This window comes from Scyliorhinus canicula, chromosome 2, assembly GCF_902713615.1.
Source record: "Scyliorhinus canicula chromosome 2, sScyCan1.1, whole genome shotgun sequence".
Lineage (NCBI taxonomy): Eukaryota > Metazoa > Chordata > Chondrichthyes > Carcharhiniformes > Scyliorhinidae > Scyliorhinus > Scyliorhinus canicula.
Genome location: NC_052147.1, coordinates 273865343 through 273884206, shown reverse-complemented (window position 1 = coordinate 273884206; position 18864 = coordinate 273865343).

The window sequence follows — 18864 nt, the reverse complement described above, 5'->3', positions numbered from 1 at the left end:
GATACCACCCTTGGCCAAAACCCTCAGCACTTCCTCGTGCCCTATAAAGAACAAAGCAAAACCTGAGCACAATATCCAGCTGGACACACGAGGGCATAATAAGAATGTGCTGAACTATTTGGATGAATTTTAAAACCAAGATGACATCTCAGCTAGATGTAAAATATCCCAACATGTTATTCAAAGAAAGAGTGGGAGGTATTCTGGTCAATATTGACCCCTCAGCAAACATCTGTAAAATAGATTATGCTGCCATTATCACACAGCGATTTGTGGGAGTATGATGTCTGCAAATCGGCTGTCATGTGTCCTACATTACAATAATGAATGCACTTCAAAAACATTGCATTGGTTGCAAAAATACTCTGGGATTCCTGAGGTTTATGAAAGATGCTACAAAAATACATGTTTTCTTTATGCAATAAAGCTAGAACGTGTATATTGTTCCCTTATCTTGTCATGCCTCTCTGTGACCATTGTAAGATTTGGGGAAATTATGAGGGGCATAGACAGAGTGGATACTCAGAGGCTTTTCCCCAGGGTAGAGGGATCAATTACTAGGGGCATAGGTTTAAGGTGCGAGGGGCAAGGTTTAGAGTAGATGTACGAGGCAAGCTTTTTAGACAGAGGGTAGTGGGTGCCTGGAACTCACTGCCGGAGGAGGTGGTGGAAGCAGGGACAATAGTGACATTTAACGGCCATCTTGACAAATACATGAATAGGATGGGAATAGAGGGATACAGACCCAGGAAGTGTAGAAGATTGTAGTTTAGTCGGGCAGCTTGGAGGGCCGAAGGGCCTGTTGCTGTGCTGTACTTTCCTTTGTTCTTTGTTCTTTGGGTTAGAAATGCAGTGAGTAACTTAAGGGTTAAAAGCCTAGGGTTAGTGTGGTGGTATGACTGCAGAAGACACTAGAGAGTTAATGATTTGCAGCCTGCAGAGATTATTTTCAATTTGAGGAGGTGAGGTCAGGGCTGGATGGAGTGCAGAGCTATTCTGAAAGCATTTGAAGTTTTAGTGTTTTGGAAGAAAATTGAAAGGCAGTAAGCTCTTATCTGGCAACCTTGTGTGACTACAAGACAGGAAATTGCTTTCCTTGTGAGATACCTTAAAAACAGAGAAGTCTTGTCTGGATACATGGAAAAAGGCTGAAACAACCCAGTTGATGGCAGCCATTTTAAGACAATCAGGTAGGGTCAGAAGGGGCTCTCACAAGAATGCAATAATCACTTTAGGCCGTGTTTGTTTAAGCTGAATTGAGAACATTATCTTTATTTGCTTGTTATATCATGGGAAATTAAGTAGTAATGTTGTCATGTGAGAGTACCTTTAAGAAATTGGTGTTTATCAAATAACTGCAGTGATGTCAGAGTATGGGTGGGGCTGGGCTGTCTGTCAATTTTACTTGTGCTTTCGGCTGTCAGCTACAGGGTGTGTTTGGTTTTGTTTTGCTGATTGGGAGCTGCATCCAGAGAAACAAGGTGTAATTCTGATGACGCACTGTATGAAGACAATGTTCAGGTCACTTGCTAATTTAACAGTGATAACTGCTCACGGTAGAAAATTTAAACCTGCTGTCTTTCAGTAAAAAGGGTCTTTTGTCTGATGGATGTAGTAAGGAAAGATTAAGGGTTACTTATAGAGTACTGTATTCTTTGGGGGGGAGTATTTGAGTTGATAGTTGCTAAGATGTTTACTGCGTGTGTTTAAAAATGTTAACTGGATTCAAAGAATAAACATTGTTTTTGTTTAAACATACTCTAGCTCTCTGGTGCATCATACCTGTAAAGTGGGACCTTGTGCTCTCCATAACCAAAATCTATTCAAAGTTGTGGATCAGGTGAACTCCATGTTACATTTTGGGGTTCTCTAAACCCTGGCCCATAATAGTGTTAAGGTGTAATTATAAGGTGTTCATTTTGGGTTTGATGTTAAAACCAGTTTAATATTGTGATTCATATTAAAGTTTCCTTTAAAAAATAACTAAGCCCTATTCTTTCATGCAATCACTCCTGGAGCGAATCCTTCTCTCTGCATGGTCTTACAAACTAAAATATTGGGGTTTCCTAGCCACTGTTGGAGTCTGATTGGGGATAGTAATATCCCTTACACCCTCAGGTAGCACGATGGAAATGCTTGTTATCTGACACGCAGTCACTCTCCGGAACTTTCTTCTCATTATTCTCTTCTGCTACAAATTAAAGCTAAAAAACATCTGCTTTCCACCTTCCATTTTCACGGTGCCAAAATCAAGATTCTTCAAACTATTCAAAGGCATCATAATAACCAATCCACTGAGCTAGCAAAGACAAGTCAACAGCCTCAAAAAAGCTGACAGGGAAGAAGGGCAAGGCGGCATGGTAGCACCGTGGTTAGCACTGTTTCTTCATAGCGCCAGGGTCCCAGGTTTGATTCCTGGCTTGGGTCACTGGGCGGAGTCTGCATGTTAATCCTGTTTCTGCGTGAGTTTCCTCCGGGTGCTCCGGTTTCCTCCCACAAGTCCTGAATTCTGAATTCTCCCTCCCTGTACCCGGACAGGCGCCAGATTGTAGCGACTAGGGGCATTTCACAGTAACCACATTGCAGTATTAATATAAGCCTTCTTGTGACAGTAAAGATTATTAATATTATGCTGGAAAATGATCACCAATGTGTCCACTATTTCTGGAGTCACTTCCTTAAATACCCAGGGATGCAGAGCATCATGCCCTGGGGATTTATCGGGTTTTAATCCCATCAATTCCCCAATACAATTTCCTGACTTATAAGGATTTCCTTCAGTTCCTCCTGCATGTTAGACCCTCTGTCCCCTAGTATTTCCGGAAGGTTATTTGTGTCCTGCTTAGTGAAGACAGATCCAAAGTATTTGTTCAACTGGTCTGCCATCTCTTTGTTGCACATTTTTAATTCACCTGATCGAACTATAAGTCACCTACATTTGTCTTCACCAGTCTTTTTATCTTGACATATCTATAGAAGCTTTTGCAGTCAGTTTTTATGTTTTTTGCGGCTGAGGGAACGTACACAGTACGTACATAGTCGACAAAAGAATAATCAACCAAGAACATTGACCAATGGTACATCGACAAACAGTAATTGGTTACAATGCGGACCAAGAGGCCAAACAAAGCAAATACATGAGCAAGAGCAGCATAGGGCGTGGTGAATAGTGTTCTTACAGGGAACGGATCAGTCCGAGGGGGAGTCGTTGAGGAATCTTGTAGCTGTGGGGAAGAAGCTGTTCCTATTTCTCGATGTGCGGACTTCAGACTTCAGACTTCAGGGATTACTTCAGACAAGGCACAAGTTGAACGCCTAAAGCATCAAAAGGTTTGAGGGAATTGACGTTTTGACTCTTGCAGCAGTGAGACTTCACAGAACACGTGCATGGAATCAGGACACTGCTGGCCGTCATCCATCCGGCTAATATGCTCATCTTTAATGCAATGTCTATTACCTGAAGTTCATAGTTACAATCAAAAATACAATATCTGGTCACTATTTTCTACCTGTTCTATTTACCGAATGCCAGGCTCCTATTGATCGGCAGGCATCTGCTGTTTTAACGTAATCCCTGAGCTCCAGCAGTCTGAGCTTCTGATTTAAAGGGTTAGTTTCACACATTCAGCTGCAGACAACACTCAATGGCGGAGCTCGACAAGCTCTCTCCTTAATCCTGCTGCTAATTGTGCACAGTGCGGAACAATCTACATGTTCAATACTCCTACTTCTGGATGAAATTGTTGAGGCAGAAATCCTGGGCTCATTTGGATGGTATAATGTGCGTGTTGTTGGAGAGGTTTGGGGTGGGGGGTGGGGGGGTGGGGGGGGGGGGGGGGGGGGGGGTGGGGGGTTAGGATCTCTCTGGAATAAGGAATAACATAGACAGGGTGATCTTCCCGACTTGGAATTATTTAATGATCTATGGAACTTTAATATCACTTGCATTGATGAGACACTGTTCTTCCAGCCCAAGGCAGTTGAGGTCAACATTTATTTTTATTCTTTCACTGAGGTGGGTCATCACAGAGTACTTTTTTGAAATATAGAGCCGGAGTTTCAACGTGGGGCTGGGAAACTGACACTCTGATGAATTCCGGGATTAACTCCGTACCCAAGCTGCGTCTCCCTCGTGACACGGTTTAAAAATAATGGCCTGATAGGCCAGGAGGCGATATCAGCGTCCTATTAGAGGAGGCGACCATCTCCAGCAGGTAGGAGCTGCCAACCTGGCACCACGGGAAAAGACAGACAGCAGCCATGTTGGGGACTGTTGTTGCCTTGCCTTGCTGATTAGAGCAGGCAGCTCATGGGAAGGCCGTCGAGGTGGAAGGAAGTAGACAATGGTCCTGCACAACAAGGCAAGGGACAGCACTCCTGCTGGCAATAAGTAACCCCACAAATTTGTTTCCAAGACCCATTGCACAGAAATCCTTTTGGGCATTGTGGCAAACACCACAGCTGTGCGCTTCCAGGCACAAGAGTGTTCGGCCTCTCGCTTTCTTCTTTCAGCTTCTCCCATTTTAGTTGGGGTCACCATAATGCTGGTTGCTAACCCTTCTCTGCCTCTCAGTCACCCGTTTTTATTCCACTCTCACTGCCTTTAAGTCTCTCACCAACGCATCTTTCCACCTGCTCTTCAGTCTTCCTCCTCTCCTTTTTCCCCGGCAGTCCCAAGTCTATCACTCCCCTCACCACATTTTTTCTCTCTCTGTAAAACATGTGACTGTACCATTTCAACCTCTTCTCTTCTCAGCCACTTTCTTTGATGCTCCCACAATCGTCACCGACCTCGCAATGTAATGGCTCCTGATCTTGTCCTTTCTCTTTACTTCACACATCCACCTCAGTATTCCCATCTCATCTGTATCCAATTGTTGTTCCTCTTTTGTTGATGTTGCCAAAGTCATAGAGTCATTCAGTAAAGAAAAGGCCATTCAGCCCATCGAATCTGCGCTGACAATAACTACCCCTAATCTCGGGCCAATCCTATTTACCAGCATTTGCCCCATCTCCTTGAAGGTGATGATCTATCAAATGCTCATTTCAGTGCTTTTTTAAGGTTGTGGGGTTTCCAGCCTCCATTATCTTCCCAGTCCGTGTAATCCAGACTCTTACCACCCTCTGAGTGAATTTGTTTTTCTCAAATCCCCTTGGAATCTTCTGCCTCTCACCCTAAAACTGTGCCCCCTTCATGATTGACACCTCGCCCAAGGGGAGCAGCTACGTCCTATTTACCCTGTCCAAACCCCTCATTATATTACAGAGCTCAATCATATCCCCGCTCAGTCTTCTCTGCGCTAAAGAAAACAATCCTCGCCTCTCCAGTTTCTCCCAGTAGTGCAGATGCTCCATCCCAGACAACATCCTGATCAATCTCCTCTGAACTCCCCAGTGCAATCACCTCCTTCCTACAGTGAGGTGACCAGAACTGCACACAGTACTCCAGCTGTGGCCGAACCAGTGTTCTGTACAGCTCCAATATAACCACCTTGTTCTTATATTCAATGCCATGACTGATAAAGACAAGTATGCCTTCTTAACCACCCTATTCACCTGCTCTGCCACCTTCAGGAATCTGTGAACAAGTACCCCAAGAGTACCCCAAGATCCATCTGTTCCTCTGAGCTTCCTGCCATTCACTACACAGTCCCTTGTCCTGTTTCTCCTTCCAAAGTGCATCACCTCGCACTTATCAGGGTTAAATACCATCTACCACTGCTCTTCCCATCTAACCAATCCATCTATATCTTCCTTTAACCTCCGACCCTCTTTTTCACAATTAACCAACTTACCAATCGTGCTGTCATCTGCAAACTTACTTATCATTCCCCCAACGTTCTCATCAATATTATTTATATGTAACAAACAATAGTCAAATTGTAAAGGGCTGAGAGGGGGTGGATTTCTTGAAATGTATTGAGGGGAGTTTCTTGTATCAATATATAGAAGGCCCAACAAGAGATGGAGCAGTGCTGGTTCTGGAGAACAAAGCTGGACAAGTGTTCAATGTGGCAGTGGGGGAAGCATTGTAGCGACAGCGACCACAACACAGTACGGTTCAAGTTCCTTATGGACAAGGAAAAAGATGACCTGCAAAAGACAGTTTTGAATTGGGGGAAAGGCAGATTTCACTAAAAGAAGGAAGGATCTGGGCAAAGTTGACAGAGAATAGCTTCTTGCAGGAAAATCTACAGTGAAGCGGTGGAGAGAATTCAGAAAGGAAATGGGGGGAGTACACATCCAACATGTTCCCTATGGGGGGAAATGCAGGAACAATAGGACATTCTGAATTCTCCCCCCGTGTACCTGAATAGACACCGGAGTGTGGCGACTAGGGGATTTTCACAGTAACTTCATTGCAGTATTAATGTAATGACAATAAAAAAGATTATTATTATAAGTTCAGGGAACCCTGGGTAAATATAGCACATCCACTGGCTCCCCTTGTCAACTCTACTAGTTACATTTTCGAATAATTCCAATAGACTTTTCAAGCATGCTGACTGTGTCCAATCCTGCTACTATTTTCTAAGTGCTCTGCTAGAAAATCTTTGATAATGGATTTGAGAACTTTTCTCACTACTGACCTCAGGCTGACTGGTGTATAATTCCCTGTTTTTTCCCTATTTCCCTTTTTAAATAGTGGAGTTGCACAATCACAGATGTTCGCATATCGCATGCTCTCTAATTTACTATTTAATGCCATTACAAACATCATCACTGCAGTTTGGGGATCTATGTACGATGCCTACTAATGTTTTTTTCCCCTTGGTTTTCCTCAGCTCAATCCATCCAGATTTCACATTGTCAGAGCTAATATCCTTCCACCCTATTGCATTAATTTCCTCTTTAGCCAGCAGTGCCACTCCAGCGCCTTTTCCTTTTTGTCTGTCCTTCCTAAATATGGAATACCACTGGGCATTCAGTTCCCATCCCTGGTCACCTTGCAGCCATGTTTCCGTTATCCCGATTATATCAAACCCATTTTCATCTATTTGTGCGATTAGTTCATCCACTTTATTGTGAATGCTCCGCGCGTTAAGACACAAATCCTTTAAGCTTGTATTTTTAACATTACTTGTCTCACTTGGTGGGCGGGATTCTCCCATCCCGCGGCAGAGTGTCCACGCCGTCGTAAAAGCCGTCGCGTTTTACAACTGTGTGAACAGGCCGCTCCCACAACTAATTCTGGCCCCATTTCAGATTCTGGAGCATCCTTTAGTTAAGACTGCATCAAGTAGCAGCCTGTGTTATCCGAAGAAGCATAACACAACATGATACCAGGAGTGACTGTTCAATCTATTTAGTGCAACTCAGCAAGATCTGTGACAACCAGCTACTGAATACAGGCACAATGGACAAGATTCAGGCTCCTTATCAGCTCAGGACCACCGGCAATCATGGTGCCAACTGGCGATCATTCAAGCAGAAATTTCAACGATACGTGGAAGCATCCAACCTCAATGGCACGACCGATGCTCGGAAGATAGCTCTTCCACTCACCACTGCGGGTGACCATGCGATAGAGATCTTCAACTCCTTCCACTTTTCCACAGAGCAGGACAAAACGAAGCACCAAACCATCCTGGACAAATTCGACAGCCACTGCGAGGTGGACACCAACGAAATCTTCGAGCGCTACATCTTCAAGCAGAGGATGCATGGGAAAGACAAATCCTTCAACTCCTATCTAACTAACCTTATGCTGCTAGCGCAATCCTGCAACTTCGGTGTTATCACTGACTCCCCGATCAGAGACAAAATCGATTTTGGAGTCCATTCTGATCCTCTGCAAGAGCAATTGTTGAAAATCAAGCGCATGACCCTGCCAGTCGCGATTGAAACGTGTACTGTGCATGAGCACAGTAATCGCTGTTCACAGTACATAATGGCAGAAAGTGATAAACAAGCCTCCCATGAGGTGGAGAGTGTTCAGGCCATCTCCCAGATGCAGCGCTGCCACATTGACGAATGCGGCCATTTCACGCGCTCTTCCCGGGGCCCGACGCATGTGCAATGCGATCGGGAACAAGAAGCGGCCGAAAACCACACTGCGCAGGTGCAGACGTCTGAGAACCGCACCGCGCATGCACAATGACGCACTGAGCGCCGTGACACCGGCGTCATGACGTGTGTGAACTGCGGCACCACCCATTTAAAAAAAAAACCGTACTGCAAGAGGCAAATGCTGTTTAAACTGTGGGAAACCAAACCACGATGCAGCCCTGTGCAGATCTGCACCAACAGTAAGGAGCCAGCTCTCCCAATACTGACAGCGGCGCAACAGAAGTGTGCAACACCGAATGCATGACTCTGATCCAGGCAGTGCGATGGATCCAGATGATGAATACCTGGACAACACTTACCGAGTGGGCATTATTACGAAGTGCAAATACGACACATCGCGAGTCCAATCAATCCTGGTCGTGGATTCCGAGGACGAATGCATGAAGAGAGGAAGGTCAACCACTGCCCCATCCAGTTCAAACTGGGCACAGGTGCCTCCGCTAACCTGATCTCACAGGTGGACTTCAGGAGAATCAAGAAGCCCCCACCACCCCCCCCCCCCTCCCCCCCCACAATCCTTCCAGCTGCCTGCAAACTCCTGGATTACAATGGAAACGCAATCAAGGCACTGGGGTCCTGCCATCTGCAGGTGTCCAGCCGACACACACAAGCAAGCTTACGCTTCGAGATTGTTAAACCAGACAGGGCGTCCCTGCTAGGTGCGCATGCCTACAAGCAACTGAACCTCATTCAAAGGGTCTACACCACGACGCTGTCCCATTCAGATCTTCAGGCCAGCATCGTCGACATCATAACCCAGTACCCAGATGTATTTAGCGGGATGGGCACGCTGCCGTACGAGTACAAGATTCTACTGCAGCCTGATGCCAAGCCAGTGGTCCACCTACCATGACGTGTCCCTGCTCCACTGAGAGAGCGCCTGAAGACAGAGCTCACGAGTCTACAACAAAAAAGGCATCATCTCCAAGGTCACTGAACCAACCGACTGGTATGTGTAAAGAAGCCTTCGGGGAACCTATGCATCTGCATTGACCCTAACGATCTAAACAAAAACATTATGCAGATACCCCATCCCGAAGAGGGAAGAAACCATGAGTGAGATGGCACATGTGCACTTCTTCACAAAATTGGATGCATCCCAAGGATTTTGGCAAATCCAACTTGAAGAATCCAGCAGAAGGCCCTGCACCTACAACACGCCTTTTGGCAGATTCTGCTACAACCGAATGCCATTTGGCATCATCTCGGCATCAGAGATTTTCCATCGCATCATGGAACAGTTGATGGAGGGAACAGAAGGGGTTCGTGTCTACGTCGACGGCATCATAATCTGGTCCACAACCCCAGAGGAACATGTGTTGCGACTCAAGAAAGTATTCTGATGCATACATGAACATGGCCTCAAGCTAAACAGGTCCAAGTGCTGTTTTGGGACATCCACGCTGAGGTTCCTGGGCGATCAGATTTCGCAACACGGTGTGCGCTCGGACACAGACAAATTTAAAGCCATCGAGGCAATGAAAGTCCCCGAGGACAAGAAGGCAGTACTACGCTTCCTGGGAATGGTCAATTTCCTTGGCAAGTTCATCCCGAATTTGGCCACACACACCAAGGCCCAACGCAACCTGGTGAAAAGAATCAACTGCCTTTGAGTGGAAGGCGGAGCACCGAACAGAGTGGCTGGAGCTGAACGCCAAGCTCTCCACTGCACCCGTCCTTGCATTCTTTGACTCAGACCGAGAGACCATGATATCCACAGATGTGAGTCAGGATGGCATTGGGGGCGTGTTGCTTCGAGGAGACGGCACGTCATCCTGGGTACCAGTAGCATATGCGTCACGGGCAATGGCACCCACTGATACCAGATATGCGCAGGTTGAGAAGGAGTGTTTGGGTCTTCTCACCAGCATCCTCAAATTTCATGATTATGTCTACGGCTTGCCAACATTTACTGTTGAGACTGATCAAAGGCCTCTGGTCCACATCATCCAAAAGGACCTGAACGACATGGCACCTTGTTTGCAGAGAATTCTGCTCAAACTCCGGAGGTATGATTTCAATTTGGTGTACACACCTGGCAAGGAGCTCATCATTGCCGATGCATTGTCCCGCTCCATCAACTCAGCCAGTGAACCACTGGAGATCATCCGGCACATTGAATTGCAGGTACAACTGTGTGCAAGCTGGTGAAAAGCTGGTGAGGGGCTGGTTTAGCTCACCAGGATAAATCGCTGGCTTTTAAGCAGACCAAGCAGGCCAGCAGCACGGTTCGATTCCCGTACCAGCCTCCCCGGACAGGCGCCGGAATGTGGCAACTAGGGGCTTTTCACAGTAACTTCATTGAAGCCTACTCGTGACAATAAGCGATTTTAATTTTTCATTTTCAAGCACTCTCCCGGCAACAGATGAGAAGATCGTTCTCATCCGAGACGAGACGGCCAAAGACCCCCTGTTGCAATGAGTCATCCACAACATCAGCAATGGCTGGCAGAAAGGGCAATGCCCTTAATTCTACAACGTCAAGGATGACCTAACACTGATCGACGGCATCCTGATCAAGCTGGTCAGGATAGTCATCCCGTTACATCTCCAGACCATGGTGCTGCGGCAGATTCATGAGGGACACCTGGGCGTAGAAAAGTGCAAACGTGGAGCCCGGCAAGATTTCTACTGGCCCAGCATCAACCAGGACATCACGGACATGGTCCTGAACTGCCAAACCTGTCAGAGGTTCCAACCAGCGCAGAGCAAGGAGACCTCCAACCACATGACCTCGAGACCTTTCCGTGGTCCAAGGTAGGCATTGACCTATTCCACGCGAATGGCCGCAACTATATTTTAATCATCGATTACTTTTCGAACTATCCTGAGGTGCTGAAGCTGACACACCTCACCTCACGAACTGTCATCAAAGCGTGTAAAGTGACATTCTCATGGAATGGCATCCCAACCACCGTCATGAGTGACAATGGCCCGTGCTTCCACAGTCAAGAATGGTCCATGTTTGCCAAAAGCTACAATTTCAGGCATGTCACTCCAGTCCGCACTATCCGCAGTCCAATGGCAAAGCCGAAAAACGGGTGCATATCGTTTAGCAGCTCATCCGCAAGGCCTCGGACTCCGTTTACGACATACACCTTGCATTACTTGCGTACCTGGTGACTCCCTTGTCCACTGGCATGTCGCCAGTTCAACTGCTGATGAACAGGGACCTGCGGATGATGCTTCCAGCCATACACCCCCCGGTGCTGCAGAAGATGCAGCAGCTTCACGACAGCCAGAAGCAGGGCTACGACGCACATGCCACCGATCTGGCCATGCTATCCCCAGCAGACACTGTCAGTATCAAGATACCGGATGGTGGGTGGTCTGCTCCGGCTGTCGTTGTCCGACAGGCCGCGCCCAGATCCTATGTCATACGTATGGCTGACGGCTCCATTGTGCGAAGGAATCGAAGGGCACTGCGAAAAGTTGCTTGCCCACAACCACTTTCCCCTCCATTTCCACATGTCGAATTGCCACCTCCAGACACATCGAACCATGAGGCCACAAGTCGTGCCTCCCACTCGCCTGTCAAGACACCGTCATCCCCTCCTCCACCCCTCCGGCGGTCGACGAGGATCAGACGCAAGCCTCAGAGACTGGACTTATGAGCATTTGTTTTGTTTGTTCTGTTCTGTATTCCTCAGTCAGTCACATTAGACAGACACATTCACATGTATATACATCTAAAAAAAAGGGGAAGATGTCATGATATGCAAACATGCAACCAATGAACATTCAGAATAGGACATAACCAATGGGCAGTCAGGACACTCAGAGGTTGCATCACCACAAGGGGGCATGACATAAACACTATAAAAGGGATGAGGCACTCACATCCTGCCTCTTTCCACAGACAGACATCTAGAGAGTTAGACAAGGTTGATCAGCAGCATCACACCCCAGCACGTGGCTGAGGGCAAGCTGGTACAGTTAGACTGAGTAACTACAGTTAAATTAGCAGAGAGTCAAATTCATTTGAGAACTGTGTTAACAGTTCAATAAACACGTTGAACTCATTTCAGAGTCTGGAGCATCCTTTAGTTAAGACTGCATCAAGTAGCAGCCTGATGCAGCATAACACAACCCTGACCAGGTGGAACCTCTCCAGCTTGTATTGGTCCCATCTCCCCCAGAACTGATCCCAATGCCTCAGGAATCTGAAACTTCCCCCTCACATGTATTCATTCAATATATCATGCTATTTCTCCTCTGGCACTGGCAGTGGCACTGATAGTAATCCTGAGATCATTACCTTTGAGGTCTGACTTGTCAACTTTCTTCCTAACTCCCTATATTCTGTTTTTGGGGCCTCATCCCTTTTTGACCTATGGCATTGGTATCAATGTGTACCACGACCACTGGCTGTTCACCCTCCCCCTCCCGAATGTCCTGTACCCGCTCTGAGACATCCTTGAACCGAGGGAGGGAGACAACATGCCATCCTGGAGTCTCGTTTGCGGCCACAGAAATGCCAATCTATTCCCCATTACAATTGAATCCCCTGTAATTATTGCATTCCCACACTTTGTCTCCTCCCCTCTGCAGCAGAATAAATTGCGGTGCAATGAATTTGGCTGTCGATTATTGATCCTTTTAGCCCCAAGAGCCCTTTCTCATTCCTTCTTGAAATTACACAACATTTTGTCCTCAACTACTTTCTGTGGTAGTGAATTCCACAGTTTCACCACTGTCTGAGTGAAGGAATTTCTCCTCACCTCAGTCCTAAAAGATTTACCCCTGGGTGACATGGTGGTACAATGGTTAGCACTGCTCCCTCACGGCGTGAGAACCCGGGTTCGATCCCGGCCTGGGTCACTGGAGTTTGCACACTCTCCCCGTGTCTGAGTGGGTCTCACCCCCACAACCCAAAGTTGTGCGGGATAGGTCGTTTGGTCTCGCTGAATTGTCCCTTAATTGGAAAAATAAATACCCTCAAACTTGACCCCTAGTTCTGGACTACCCCACCATCGGGAACATTGTTTCTGAATCTATCCTGTCTAATCCTATTCAAATTTTGTACGTTTCTATGAGATCCCCTCTCACTTCTCTGAACTCCAATGAATATAATCCTGACCAACTCAGTTTCTCCTCATATGACAGTCCCGCCATCCCAGGAATCAGCCTGGTAAACCTTTGCTGCATTCCCTCCATAGCAAGAACATCCTTCCTCAGATAAGGACACCAAAACTGCACACAATACTCCAGGTGTGGCCTTCACCAATGCCCTGTACAATTGCGGTAAAACATCTCTATTCCGGTACTCAAATCCTCTTGCAATGAAGGCCAACATACCATTTGCCTTCCTTACTGCCTGCTGTACCTGCACGCTTACTTTCAGCAACTAATGCATGAGGAAACCCAGGTCTCGCGGAGTAGCCACGTGTCTCAATTTACACCCGTTCAAATAATAATCTACATTCCTATTTTTGCTGCCAAAGTGGCTCGCCTTTCATTCCTCCACATTATACTGTATCCGCCATGCATACGCCCGCTCAGTTAGCCTGTCTAAATCACGCTGAAGCATCCTCCTCACAGCTCACCCTCCCACCCAACTTTGTATCATCTGCAAATGTGGAGATAATTTAATTTCCTTGTCCAAATCATTAATATCTAATGTGAACAGTTGGGGTCCCAGCACAGATCCCTGCGGTACCCCAATAGTCACTGCCTGCCAATCGGAAAAAGACTAATTTATTCCAACCCTTTGCTTCCTGTCTGCTAACCAGCTTTCTATCCATCTCCAGACACTACCCGTAATCCCACGTGCTTTAACTTTGCATAGTAATCTGCTCTGTGAGACCTTGTTGAAAGCCTTCTGAAAGTCTAAATCAACCACATTCACCAGTTCTCCCTGGCCAATTCTACTAGTTACATCTTCAAATAATTCCAGTCGATTGGCCAAGCAAGATTTCCCTTTTGTTCCTCCCTCCTGAGTCACGCATTCATCTGCCCGATTTTACTATTTCTAAACACGCAGGCACGTGGCACCGGGAGTGATCCAGAGATTACAACCTTAGAGGTCTTGCTTTTCAATCTACTACCCTGGTCCCTGAATTATTGATGCAAGACCTCAGCCTGCATTCTATCTATATAGTTGGAACCAACATGTACCACGACCTCTAACTTTTCATCAGGGTGACATCCCTGACCCTGGCACCAGGGGCGCCACTCACCATCCTGGAGTCACATCTTCAGCCGCAGAGAGGCCTGTCTGCTCCCCTGACTATTGAATCCCCTATTACTGTTGCTCAGCCTTTCTCCTTCCTCCCCCACCCCGTGCAGTCAAACCGCTTGTGGTGCCAGAAGCTTGGCTTTGAATGCACTCCGCTGAGGTACCCGCACCCTCATCAGTTTCCAAAATGGAAGACCGATTTGTGAGTGGGTTCCCAGGGTACTCCTGCACTACCTGCCTATTCTTCCGGAAATATCTGGTGGTCACCCATTTACCTTTTTCCCCTTGACCACCTCTCTGAACGTGCTGTCTACGTAACGCTCAGCCTCGCGGATGCGCCAACGTGATTCCAGCCGCTGCTCAAGATCAAGCTGTGGAAAAGCCCCTAGTCGCAACATTCCGGTGCCTGTTCGGGGAGGCTCGTACGGGAATTGAACCCGCGCCGCTGGCCTGCCTTGGTCTGCTTTAAAAGCCAGCGATTTAGCCCAGTGTGCTAAACCAGCCCCTTCCCACACATGTGATCATCATAGGACACTGGGAGGATGCAAGACTCCCCACATGTGGGGCTAGTTTAGCACAATGGGCCAAATAGCAGGCTTGTAAAACAGACCAAGTGCGGGGTTCAATTCCTGTACCAGCCTCTCTGAACAGGTGCTGGAATGTAGCGACTAGGGGCTTTTCACAGTAACTTCATTTGAAGCCTACTTGTGACACTAAGTGATTTTCATTTCATTTCATGTGACAGGCCATACATTTCACTCAGCTGTCCTCACCTGAGTGAGGATTAAAAGTAAAAATTTACACTTTAGACCAGAGCAAATCTAGATAGAAGTAATACTTTTCCCAATAAATAATATGTTCTTTCAGCTTCAGCTGTTTAGACACAGTCCCTAATATCAGTTTCTCACCAACCAATCAGCTTATTGCTTGGCTGTGAAGTCAATCTTGGATATTTTTTAAAAACTCAGGACGATGTTTGAACAGTGGTCACAGGTCCGATTAGGGTTAGGGTTAAATTAATAATTAAATAATCTTTATTGTCACAAGTAGGCTTACATTAACACTGCAATGAAGTTACTGTAAAAAGCCCCTAGTCGCCACATTCTGGCACCTGTTCGGGTACACAGAGGGAGAATTCAGAATTCTCAGCTGGTGCGGTAATTGAACCCACACTGCTGGCCTTGTTCTGCATCACAAACCAGCTGTCTCGCCCACTGAGCTAAACCAGCCCTGCTGGTTAGGACCCCGTGCTCTCTTTTATAATCTGTCCCGAAAATGTGTCCCCCACAGGTCCGATGCCCTCCGCTGTTGCGGTGCTAAGACCTGGTATGCTGCAATAGTCAGAAGCCTCACAATACTCTCTCCTGGATTATCTTTGCATTAGGCTGAAACCTGGCCCAGTCATTAATGATACTTTAGCCAAGGATAAAACCTTCATAAAGGTTCCCTTCATAAAACCTGCTGAGGGCTTAGGAGAGCTTGACAGTCCTCAACATGGTCCAGCTCATGAAGGCTTTCTTTCCAGAGGAGTCTCATGCAATGAATTCCAGAGGGAGTCCAGTTCTGTGCCTTCACCTAAGGAGCAGGTAAAGCCTCACGAAGCAGCCATCCAGGAGCAATTTAAGAAGGCTCTGGATAAGGCAACGGCTTCATCAAGATGAACATGCACCTCCGACATCACACTGGCATAGTATGAGGATCTAACCAACTCCCCATGACATTCAATGGCTTTGCCATCGCTGAATCCCCCACTATCAACATCCTGGGGGCTACCATTGACCAGAATCTGAACTGAACCAGCCACATTAATACTGTGGCTACCAGGGCAGGTCGAAGACTATGAATATTGCGACGAGTAACTCACCTCCTGACCCCACCCCCAAAGCCTGTCCACAGTCTATAAGGCACAAGTCAGGAGTGTGATGGAAAACTCTCATCCTGTCTGAATGAGTGCAGCTCAAACAACACTCAAGAAGCTCAACACTATCCAGGACAAGGCAGTCTACTTGACGGGCATCCCTTCCACAAACATTCACTGCGTTCACCTCAACTCATTGTGGCAGCAGTGTGCATCATCAACTAAATGCACTACAGGAACTCACTAAGGCTCCTCAAACAGCGCCTTCCAAACCGATGGCCACTGCCATCTAGAACGACAAGGGTAGCAGGTACCTGGGAACTCCACCACCCGGAGGTTCTGGCAGTTAGAGGGCGGCAGGTGGGCACAGTGGTTAGCACTGTTGCCTCACAGCGCCACGGAGCTGTGTCCCATTCCAGCCTCGGGTGTCTGTCTGTGTGGAGTTTGCACTTGCTCCCCGTGTCTGGGTGGGTTTCCTCCGGGTGCTCCGGTTTCCTCCAACAGTCCAAAGATGTGCAGGTTCGGTGGATTGGCCATGCTAAATTGCCCCTTAGTGTCCAAAAGGTTAGGTGGGGTTACTGGGTTACGGGGATAAGGTGGAGGCATGGGCTCAAGTAGGGTGCGCTTTCCAAGGGCCGATGCAGAATCGATGGGCCGAATGGTCTCCTTCTGCACTATAAGTTCTGTGTTTCTATGATTTTCCACTAATACACTCACCATCCTGACTTGCAACAATGTCGCCGTTCCTTCACTGTCACTGGGTCAAAATTCCAGAACTCCCTTCCCAGCAGCACTGTGGGTGTACCTACACCACATGGACTGCAGCGGTTGAAGAAGGCTGCTCACCGCTATCTTCTCGAAGACAGGCAACAAAATGGGCAACAAAAGGTGGCCTCGCCAGTGTTGCCCACATCCCGCAAATGAAGAACAATAAACCCTCTTGAGGACATTCGGAAGTTTCCTGATTGGTTCTTCCTTGCCGAGTTCAGTGTCATACATGGGGAGAGTGGAAATGTGGCATCAAATTATGTTCAGACTTAAACAGGGACACTAACTTTACTTGGAGAGAGACATTGACACTTATGGGCTTTGAAATTTGCAACTATGTTTTTCATGAACCCACGCTCATAAAGTAAGTGAACCGGCCCTCATAAAGTGGGCAGCACGGTAGCACAAGTGGCTTCACAGCACCAGGGTCCCAGGTTCGATTCCCCGCTGGGTCACTGTCTTTATGGAGTCTGCACGTTCTCCCCGTGTCTGCGTGGGTTTCCTCCGGGTGCTCCGGTTTCCTCCCAAAGATGTACAAGTCAGGTGGATTGGCCACGATAAATTGCCCTTAGTGACCAAAACGGTTAGGAGGGAATATTGGTTACGGGGATAGGGTGGAAGTGATGGCTTAAGTGGGTTGGTGCAGACTCAGTAGGCTGAATGGCCTCCTTCTGCACTGTACGTTCTATGTTCTAAACGTCATTGCAAACTGAACATTGGAGTAATGAATGCAACGTTAGTCACGACTGCTACTTGTGCAATCCACAAACATAGGACACAGCAGCAGGATAATCAATAACCTCGAGGAGCATTTCTCCTGAGCCCAGAAGCATGTCGGTGTGAGACTGAAGGCTGACAAATGTATTGGCCAGCAGGCATCAGTGCCGCACATGACCTGCATTCCCCGATGTTCCAGATGTGGAAATAAAGGCTAAAATAATAATAATCATCTTTATTGTCACAAGTAGGCTTACATGAACACGGTAATGAAGTTACTGTGAGAAGCCCTTCATCGCCACATTCCGGCACCTGTCCGGGTACACAGAGGGAGAATTCAGAATGTCTAATTCAACTAACAACTATTCAGAGTGATGGGATTGTGTGAGAATTTATGTAACTGGAGATTCAGATGTGAGTTTATTTGGGGGCTACATTCTAGACGATGAAATGACCGAGGGACTTTGAAGCAAATGGAGTCCGTGAGGTCGCTTGTTAGTGCAAGGTTAATTCCGACCTTGGGTGACTGTCGGTGTGGAGTTTGCACGTTCTCCCCGTGTCTGCGTGGGTTTCTTCCGGGTGCTCCGGTTTCCTCCCACAGTCCAAAGATGGTGCAGGTTAGATGGGTTGGCCATGCTAAATTGATTGCCCCTTAGTGTCCAAAATGTTAGTGTCATAATATACACCAGGATATCATGGGGCAGACACATACTGATGGACATACACTAGGACCAATCAACATGCACCAACACCACAGCCAATCACCAGTTAGAATGCACACACTATAAAGGCAGAGGGCATCACTTTTCCCGCTCATTCTGGATGCTGCCTCTCAGAAGCACAAGAGCTCATCAAGTATAGTACAGACTCACACTACGTGCTGAGAGATTCAACTGGTTCGGACAGGCGCAGGTCTCCAGCTAAACTAGCGTCATTTAAACCCACAGTTCTCGTATGTCTATTATTTTATAAGTAGTTAATAAAATAGAGTTGAACCTTCATCAGTGTTGGTGGCATATGTTAGCTTTGCATGTCTACACTGCCCAACACTTCAGTTAGGTGGGGTTACTGGGATGGGGCCGGGGTGTGGGCCTAGGTTGGGGGCTCTTTCGGAGAGTTGGCGTAGACTCGATAGGACGAATGGCCTCCTTCTGCACTGTATGGATTCTTTGATTCTATGAGACCTGGAGAAGGACAAATCCAACTAATATTTACAAAAGTGAAAAGTCAACACAATGATTGAACACCTGTGCCACCAGTATGCGTTCCAAAA